Here is an 11,049-nt window from a genome sequence, read left to right on the forward strand (position 1 = left end):
TACAGCACTTTTACCCCACCTTTCTCACCCGAGGGGACTCAAGTCATGCTGGTCACATGACCTTGGAGGTGACTATGGACAACGCCGGCTCTTCGGCTTAGAAATGGAGGTGAATACCAACCCCCAGAGTCGGACACAACTAGACTTAAAGTCAGGGGAAACCTTTACCTTTACTCTAAATGGGACCATATAAGGTGCATCTCTACATTGTAGAATGAATGCGGTTTGACTCCACTTTCACTGCCCTGGCTCAATGCGATGGAATCCTGTGAGTTGTAGTTTAGCAAGACAGCAGCAAATCTTGGACCGTGTCAAAACTACCAACACTCTTGATTCCAAAGCCTAGTATTGGAAATAACTGCAGTCTCTGGGCAGATATCCCATTGGAAATAAATGGCAATCATAAACTTATTGAAAAGGGAAAATGATGTCGTATCTGTTTGGCAAATGTGAATCTCCATGAGCATGTGGAGACCACTTTTTGAAAACCACTAGTCAAGAAAAACATGACCTTGTTAGAAGTCAACCCTTTGAACATGTGATATTCATAATCATTCATGTAATGGCACACAGGGAACTCATCTGTTAAACTGAAGGACCATGTCTTTAAACTGCCAAGGACAAAGACTTGCTACTACAAAAATATATTTGGTTAGCGGAGAATGGTTGTTTCTTTGAAGATGAAATTGCAGTTGCAGTTGTAATTGCAATTGCCCAAAAGATATACACTCCCTTGAAACCTCTTAGTTTAAAATATGAACTCAGAGATAAAAAAAAACAAAGTCTTCTTTGAAAAACAGCATCTTGTTTACTCACAAACATCTTGTATTAATTCACCACACAGACACATTTCTTATTTAAGTTCAGTTACAGATAGGATGTACAGTAGAGTCTCACTTATCCAACGTTCTGGATTGTCCAACACATTTTTGTAGTCAATGTTTTCAATTTATCATAATATTTTGGTGCTAAATTCGTAAATACAGTAATTACAACATAACATTACTGCGTATTGAACTACTTTTTCTGTCAAATTTGTTGTATAACATGATGTTTTGGTGCTTAATTTGTAAAATCATAACCTATTTTGATGTTTAATAGGCTTTTTCTTAATCTCTCCTTATTATCCAACATATTCTCTTATCCAACGTTCTGCCGGCCCGTTTACGTTGGATAAGTGAGACTCTACTGTAGTTCTCTCTGTGTGTTGAGTACACAAAGTATCATTCTTAATCAATAGTCCATGTTCTTTAGATATACAGTAGTTGTACTTACTAAAGTCCATATGTCATACTTTTCCACTGTAGATCAGGCATGCACAAACTTCAGCCCTCCAGGTGTTTTGGACTTCAACTCCCACAATTCCTAACAGATTACCACCTGGAGAATTGAAGTTTGCCTGTGTCTGCTATGTAGCATGGTATGCCTACATATTAGCATAATGCTTGGAGAATGGCAAAATCAGAGTTTGCTTTTAGGATTTTTCAAAAATTGTTTTCAAATTGTGTTTGGTTGACTCTCTGGATGCTGAAGCCATGGACACAGAGGGCTGATCGTAGACTTCTTATGGAGTGCACTTTACTGTTTAACTTACGTATATCTTTTGAATGAATTGATACTGCTTTTATTTTATTGCTTTAATTAGATTATATTAATTGCGTTTTTAAATGTTCTTGTTTTTGTGAGTTACCTTGGGTCCTATTCTGGAAGAAAGGTGACAAAGAGATTGAAATAAATGCATGCATTGATGCCTACTGATCGTACAGCAAGAGCGGAGTGGCTATCTTCATATTTGCCCTCTTTGTGCTCACTTTGCCACATGTCCAAGTCAGCTAGGAGGCATGGAGTGCAAAGATGTTTATTCAACTTATAATCTCAACATACAAACCATTTATCTTTTTCCTCCTCCAGATTCTCATACCATATTCTTGTTGACTTCATACATCTGATTAGTTGGACTCTAGCCCCAAGAAAGCCGATGCCACAATTTATCTTTTGCTGATTTCGTGGAGGCTAATAGTGGTTAAATGCCTGGGAGAAAGGCTCTTGTATACAACAGGAAAATGGAAACATAAAAGTGGTGTTTTGGTGTGGGTTTGCTGCATAGTTTGAAACTCACTCATTCCAAAAACAGATGGAGAGGAAGGGTTTAAGGGGAATTTGTTTATTATATTGTATTATCTGCTCAAGGGCACTAGTCTTCTTGGGCAGAGAAGGCAAAAAGACATGCAGAACTCTAACTCCCATGATTCCACCGCATTGGACCATGGCAGTTAAAGTGGTATCAAACTCCATTAATTCTACAGTATAGATGCACCCTTGGAGGTCTCTCATTCATGGAGATAAGTCAAAAACAAATTGTGGGCGGTTAACAACATGTCTCTATCTAAAAGAGAACGGCTGTCTAGATGAATTCCCTCTTGAGTAAGAAAATGTGAAACCTCTTTCTCTTAAAATTATGTTTGCCTTCTTCAGTTCATGTTAGTGCTTAAAATTACTTCCTATTTCCTCAGGAGCACTTTGGAATCAATTAAATCTGATGATTAACCATGCAAACATTGAAACTGTACTTAATTTCTTGGGTATTTTTTAAAATTTGCATTTATGATACTTTTGATTTGAATGGGCTATCTATCAATAACTCTGCTAGTTAGAAGTGATAGCCATTCCCTTTCTGCTACAAAAAATTTTTTTCCTGCATCTTTCAGTTCAGTTTTAAAGACCTGAACTGGTGTAATCTTGAATAAAAATGGGAAAACCTGACAAATTCCTGTCCCAAAGTATCCTGAAATCCACATGGCAACTTATGCTTTCATTGTCCTTTACCACTGGATATACTGGTGAGGTGTGATGGGATTTGCAGTCCAACATTTGGAGAGACACAAACCACCCTTATTCTTACCCTTGGACTGTGCAGAGTAAGGCCCCATCTACACTGCCAGATAAGGCAGTTTCAGAATGCAGATTAACTGCATTGAACTGGATTATGTGATTCTACATTGACATATAATCCAGTTCTATGCTGTTTATCTGCATTCTGAAACTGCATTATATAGCAGTGCAGATGGGGCCTGAGTTCCGGTGAATTCAATTGGGCCTGCTCCTGAACTAACGTTATAAGACTGTGCTGTTAGCATATTTTATTTGGTGGGGCAGCTGGTCTAGGGGATGGGGAGGCACCCACATTCCACCAAATGTCTAGTTGTCAAGTCTAGTTGCACTTTTTGGACATGAATTCACACCAGAATTTGCCCTAAGGGAAGAAGAAGCATTGACAACGTCAGCTTCTTCCCTTAGCATCACTAAAAATTTAGGTCAGTGCTTGCCTGTGAAGTGATCAATGAAAGGGACTCATGAACAGGCAGTTCACAGATTAACATACCTCATGCATGCCTTCCTTTATGTTAATGTGATGCTCATTTTGCTCAGCAATCCTTTTGCTAGCAGTCGGAGAGATCTTCAGTTGGAAGTCACTCCAGACTGATCTGTGTTGAAACTACTTGCCTAGAAGAAGCAGAAAGGCAGGTTTTGCAGAGGTGGGGTAGTCACATTGCAAAAGGTTACCAGGTCATTCTCTTGTCCTGACCTGGTTTCTGAAGCATGTGCACACCTGCCTGGTTTCTCCAGATAAAAGAGAGAGATTTTAGCAATCGACTATGACTCCTGGAATTGAGGTTCAAATCCATGCTCAGACGTGGAATCCCGTCTTGGGAAAGTCATACTCTCTCAGCCTCAGAAGAAGGCAAAGACAAATTGCCTCTGAAGAAATCTTAACAGGAAAACCTTGTGATAGATTCGTCCTTAGGGTCACCTACATAGGAAATGGCTTGAAGGCACACAACAACATCATTTTATTAATATAGTTACGCATACAGCTTTAGACTACAGGGATGGGAAATGTATCACGCTCCAGGTGTTAAATTAAAATTCCCATAAAGTGTGACTTTGCCAGAACTAGCTGGAGTCCAGTAAAACAATAGAGATATATTGCTTGTCCTGGATTAAACAAATATAATAGACTCTGTATTTCTATAATACTAATTTATATGTGCCTTCAAGTTGTCTGTAGATTTCTGTGACTCCGTGAATGTCATATGGTTTTCTTGGGCAAGGACTACTTAAGGCTGGTTTATGTCATTTCCTTCCTTTGAAATATAGCACACAGCACCTGGTATTCGTTGACTGTCTTCCATCCAAGGAGTGACCAGAACTGACCTGGCTCAGCCTCCAAGATCAGACTGGATCTGCTTCCTTATGAAACCAATACTGTTAAATAAAACACGGTCCTTTAAAAATAAGAAACCTTTGTACAGTTAAAGCAGAGACTCTGGGTGCATCTGCAATGTCGAATTAATGAAGTTTGGCACCAATTTAGCTGACATGGCTCAATGCTATTAAATCATGGAAGTTGTAGGTCTTTAGCTTCCTCTGCCAAACTGTGGGTGCCTCCTTAAATTACAAATCTCAGTCTTCCATAGCATTGAGTCATTGCTGTTAAACTGATGTCAAACTGTATTAATCCTACAATGTAGCAGTAGGATTTGCTAGCAGAATTTGTTCAGAGGGGTGTGTGCTTTGACCTACTCCTGAGGCTGAGAGAGAGTGACTTGTCCAAGATCACCCAGTGGGTTACTGTAGCTGAGCATGGATTCCAGTTCCAGTCTCCAAACTTGTTATCCAGCTGTCAAACCAGTGCCCTATCTAAGCTCATCCTGGCTCTAACCATGGAAGTCCCTCCCTTCAAATCTTGCAATGTAGACAGAGACAATGGTTATAAATAATCTTTCCATCCCTTTACAAATTCCCAACCTGTTTCTAGGAAAATGAAACTATGTGGCCAAAAAGAAAACAAGAGAAATAAAAGTAAAAGAGGTTAAAGAGAAACAGAACCATAAAGAAATGCCAAGGGGAATATGGGGTATATTTTGTTGTGTTATTTTTTAAAAATGCATATACATATACATATGTAGCAATTATGAATAGGAAACTGTTACTTAGATTTTCTAAACTGTAACAATTTTGTATTCAAAATTGCTTCTAGTTATGATTGTAGCACTGTTCTTCCCTTAAATCTGCATGGTGCTAAAGTTTATGATTGATCAGACCTCACTTTTGGTTACCATTTCTGGGGTAAGGGTGGCATTTTGAACCACTTTGTTTTGAAGGAAATTTTCATTTACTATGCAAATCCTCAAGGCACAAAAGTTGTCATTATTTTACCTTTACAAACAGAAAGGAAAAGAAGCTTAAAGGTGTTAAACATACCTTTGTTTTTTGATGTGTGTCTCCCAGTTGGATCTAATTTATAGTGGATATTAGGGTTTTCATCGCAAGATTGCCATTGCCTTCATCTTAGGCTGAGAGAGTGTGACTCACCCAAGGCCACCCAGTGAGTTTTCACAGCTAAGCAAAGATTCTCTCAGAGTCCTAGCCCAACATCATGCTCAGAACAGAATCTGTCTTTCTCTTTGTGTTAGCAGAAAATGCCTTTTCTCATTCTTGGATTATAACACCATATAAAAATAAAATATTAATAGATATTTCTCTACATTTGCCCTACTTCTTAAAATTTATCATCTCCAGTTACTTGATTTTTTCCCCTTTTTATTACAGTAGTTGTAAATTCCCTGCTTGACCATGGATCATGGAACTCACTACGTGACCTTGGACAAGTTACATACTCTCAGCCCCAGAAACCCCTATGATAAAGTTGAAATTATTTGAAGCCACGGAATAACAACAATGAGAAGTCAATTTTTAATAAGGAAGCTAAACTCAGAACACTTGGGTTAAAATAATAATGCTAGAAAGGATCCAGTGTGGTAAATCAATTGGATCTTGTTGTGTCTCCCCAAATGAGTGACCCCACTCTTCTTAGTATATTTCATAAATCTGCTCTATAGGTCTGGGAAATGTTCTGGGTGGGTTTTAAATGCCATGGAGGATTGCAGAGGGAGCTGAAGAAAGTCTCAGTTCTGTCACAGGATATTAAAATATATAACTGGATCTTGTCCCTCTTGATCCTTCAGCTAACCTCACCATTACAACATTATCTTAGCCATTTTCAGTAAGTCCCATTTAGGAACCTCAGTAAATGAGATGAAATAAAGTAATGTATTGTATAAACACAATGCTAAGGAGGTGTGAGATCTGACAAGAAGAAGTGTTCCATTGAAAGAGTTCAAGTGGAAGTCTGACAAGGATTTTGCAGTTAGCACAAATAGCATAGGAAATCCCATCAAGGATTTCTTTTGAAATCTAAAGCTGTGAGGAGTTCAATTATTGGAGAAGAATTAGTCAGTTTAAAATATTAAGCATAGTGCTAAAATGTGAGTGACTGGTAGTTGATTATTTCCCTTGATCTCTTAATCTCTGCTTACACATAAAGGTGATAGATTGCTTGGGATAAAGACTTGGTGGAAGACTTTGGCAAATTCTCTCAGAATAACTTTGGCCAAGAAACCCCTACTATAGGGTTGTCATAAGATTAATAAGAGACATGTAGTGGCTTGAGCATTGGACTATGATTCTGGAAACCAGAATTCAAATCCCATTTTGGCCATGGAAACTCATCGGGTGAACCTTATTTATTTATTTATTTATTTATTTATTTATTTATTTAGGCTTTAGGTAAAAAGGAGTAGTAGAGCTGGGTGCCATCTGCATATAGATGGCATAAAGGTCATACATCACTGGACATAACAAAACTGCATAATTTTAGAAAAACAGTTTCTAGGGGCACATGACAGTTATTTTTTTGCTGTGATACACTAAAATAGATTAACCTTTGGAAATTGCTGTAATAGTTTCCCCTTTGGAAATAATTACTAGTAATCTTCTAATCTTTCTGACACAGTCTAGCTTTTCAAAAGAAATGACAGAAGTATGGAAACATCACCTTCAACTGTCTCAATTTGTCAGAGACAATCCCAATTATTCCTGTCTTCCCAATTTTTTGGCCACATTTAAAATGTCCCATTTTTCTCTTTCCTCATTTCTCTTTCCCCATTGTCCTCCACTTATTTCAACTGCCACAAACTGAGTTCAGTTGGAATAGGAAGAGGAATAGGAGCAAGTTGGACCTTTCCTTTTGCAGTATACTTAGCAAAAGCAAACTGATGCACTGACTCCTAGATAGTGTTTTTTTTTCTTCTCACTATTCACTTTTATTATCTCAAACACGATCTGGTGTTGCCTGCGACATGCATTCCAGTTTTCATTTGTGAAATGTCAGAGAATATGTGGAGAAATCAGAGAAGCATGTATTAATGTCAGGCAGATGGCCTCTGAGCGAAATACAATAAAATATAAATCCAGAGTAAATAAATAGGTACAGATTCTGGAATCCCATTGACCAGGCGAGAGAGTTTTCTATTTTTCATTCCGCTGAGGTACTGCTTCAGTCATCATTGTGATTCCAACACTAACATGGAAATGATCTTGGATTTTGTTGATTTTTCCCCCTAGCATTTTGACTTTGATAGCTCATTCTTAGCTTCAGAGCTTGGAAAATCTGAGATCTAGGAACAAACCCCTATTAAGCTGAAGGAGGTGGCTCTGGTTGCAAGGCTGAAGGAGCAACCTCTGGCAATGTCATTAAGCATCAACCAGAGCTGCACAGAATGCATTATTCATATAACAAATACAAAATCTAACAATTGAGGAAAATATATAAACCCATACCTTTCAATTTGCTTCTCTCATCCTGAGATCCCTCCCACCACCACCTTGAGGACCAAAGATATCAAGCGAGGAAGTGGATTCCCAAGCTCTACTTTGGATGCCCCCCCCCCCCCCCAACACTGCCAGCCAATTTCTACTTAGAGAAATCTATTTGCATTTGAAATCTTTGAGGATACTTTCATTCCTTACTTTTCATCTTAGAAGACAATGATCCCAAATTACTTTAGGGCAGGATACAGGTAGGTTGTAATTAGCGGTACACCCACTTCTTCAACAAGAGTAGTCATAGGCCTGTTCATGTAGAAACTCATAAGTAAGAATCTGTCAAATCTCCCCTCTAAGGAAGGAAGAAAAGTGACTCTTGGGTGAGTCATGTCAGCAAGTTTCAGCAGCAACCCTTAAGCACACCCTGCCAGTAACTCTGTTTTAAAAGTGCACTTCTCAGTTTTGCTTGGTAGAGTTATATCTAAATTTTGTCATGTATATGAAATATGTCTTTATTATTTAAATATTAACTGAAATCAGGTAAATTTGTTGTTCCAGAACATTTTGAAATCATGTAGAGTTTACTTAGTATGATCTTGGGTTCTTTATCCTCTAGGATGCCTTTTTTGGCCTGGCTAAACATGAGAAAACACATTACCAAAAAGAGGAGAAAGGAAAGCACAGATGTGCATTAAATTTTCATGTAAGTTAAGCATCCTTTACCTGAAATTTCAAAATCCAAAACACTCCAAATATTCAACATGGTTCATGCTGAGATAGTGACATCCTTGGAAATATGATAGTTCAACATACACAAACTTTGTTTTATGCTCAAAATTATTAAAAAGTATGATATATAGGGAGCCCCAGTGACGAAGTGTGTTAAAACACTGAGCTGCTGAACTTGCAGACCGAAAGGTCCCAGGTTCAAATCCCGGGAGTGGAATGAGCACCTGCTGTTAGCCCCAGCTCCTGCCAACCTAGCAGTTTGAAAACATGCAAATGTGACTAGATCAATAGGTACCGCTCCAGTGGGAAGATAATGGCGCTCCATGCAGTCATGCCAGCCACATGACCTGGAGATGTCTATGGACAACGCCAGCTCTTTGGCTTAGAAATGGAGATGAGCACCAACTCCCAGAGTCGGTCACAACTGGACTTAACGTCAGGGGAAACCTTTACCTTTACCTATGATATAAAAAGACCTACAGGCTGTGTGTATAAGGTATATATGAAACCTAAATGAATTTCATGTTTAGACTTTCCAAGATATCTTATTAAGTATGTATATGCAAATACAGGTGTTCCAAAATCCATACAAAATCCAAAACACGTCTGGTCCCAAGCATTTGAAAAAGACGTACTCAACTTGGATATGTACTTTAAAAGAAAATAGTAGATTCATGCCACCAGAGTAGGGGAGACTAAGGATGCATCTACACTGATCACTTAAGTCGGTGTGTACATGGATCATGGAGCTGATCTGGCTTAACCTAGGGCAATACCGCCTTAACATGGGGAAAGTGTGGGAAGGCATCCTAATGAGTTCCAAGCAATCACAGTTCCAAACTCTGGAATCAAATTGATGAAGGTTTCAAAGGTGCACAAAATTTGATGTATGTTATCTTGTTTCACCATTAGGAATTCACACTTTTCTGCAGTGCTTACTTGTACCACTGACACGCATTTTCAAGGCAGGTGGCTCTCAAAGGTGATTCACTGCCTTCGTGGATTGTGGTGGAATAACTTTGGCTTATTCATCTTCATGATGTGAATTCACAAATAACTTTTGCTTCTGCCTAAAAATCCCCTGCTAAATGGAGCAAGCGAAATATGCATAGTACCACAGCAGCACATTCTCTACATTTTGAAAATTCCCTCAGCCTCCCACTGCACACAAAGAGCATATGAGGGTGCTCCAAAAAGCCATTTTATTTACTCTTTCAAACAGAAATTGAGAGTGAATGCAATTCAGTGCATCCCCATAAGAAAACATAGTATTGTCTTCAAAGCACCTGTTGACTTGTGATGACTTCGTTGATTTCATAGGATTTTCTGAAGCAAGTTATACTCAGGAGTGGTTTGTGATTGCATTCCTTGAATATATAGCCTGTAGCAGCTGGCATTCCTTGAGGGTCAAAACCCGGGCTTGACCTTACTAAAAGTAGTGGCTGGAATTCTGCATTGCAGTTGCCTAGAGTTACCCACCTTAAAAGTCAGGAAGGCACTTTGAGTGACAGAGCTCTGTGGTGTGATCACGTGGTGCACTTCGGGATGACACAACCAGCTCCCTTCTGTCTTCAAGCCTCCTGTTTGAATAAAATGCTTTTTATTTGAACACAGAGCAGAAAGCAGTCTGGTTTAGCCTTCTATAATCATAGAATAGACTCATAGAGTTGGGCCCATCCAGTACAACTCCTGCCATGCAGAAAAAGCACAAAGCACCCCCAACAGATGGCCATTCAGCCTCTGTTTAAATATTTCCAAAGAAGAAGCCTCCACCATGGTCCGAGGCAGTGAGCTCTGCTGTTGGATATCTTGTACAATCAAGAAATTCTTCCAGATGTTTGGGTGGAATCTCCTTTCCTGGAATTTGAACCCATTGCTCTAGGTCCTTATGTCTGGAAAAGCAGACAATAACACCCTTTCAAATATTTAAGCATGGATTTCATGTCTCTTCTTATTTTTCTCTTCTCCAGGCTCTTCTCCATACACTATGTCTCATAGAGCTTGACCACAAGAAAATACTTCTGCCATGAAGGTTAAGCTTTAGATAGGGTTGTATAGAGAGATACACTCTGTAATATAGTCTGGACTTAAGCTGCAGTGGGCTTTATAATCACCTCATCAGACGGCCGGAAGCAGAAGGCAGCAGCTCACTGCTAGATGTGGGAATCCAGCACCACACGCCTCATCTCACCTTACCCGCATTGCCTGTCACATGGTCCATGCAGCTTCCTGTTATAGATACAAGTAACAAGGGAAGCTTCCAGTGTTGCTGTGGTGGCATGCCGGTTCTGCCCCCCTTCGCCCACTGAACCAGCACAACGTTGTCTGATGGGAGCCGGTCAGCTCCATGGGTGACCAGGGCTAGATGCTGCTGACTCTAGCCCCATATGATGAGGTAACCAGCTCTTTGAATTGTGCCTGGAAATGGACCAGTGGATCTGTTTCTTCAAGGGAGCAATATGTTCCCAACAACTGGCCATTGAGGTTTCCATATAGTTCCTAAAAACAACCCCATAAAAAATTCATGAGGCAACTCTCAATTTGAGAGTTTCAGCAGGATTAAGGGAAATAACATTTTAGGATTCCTCATTGACAATCTGATCCTGCCAGTGGCCAAAACCAGCTCCAGATTAAATGCATCCTCCTGAAAAT

The sequence above is a fragment of the Anolis carolinensis genome, chromosome 3 (assembly GCF_035594765.1).
Source record: "Anolis carolinensis isolate JA03-04 chromosome 3, rAnoCar3.1.pri, whole genome shotgun sequence".
Taxonomy (NCBI): domain Eukaryota; kingdom Metazoa; phylum Chordata; class Lepidosauria; order Squamata; family Dactyloidae; genus Anolis; species Anolis carolinensis.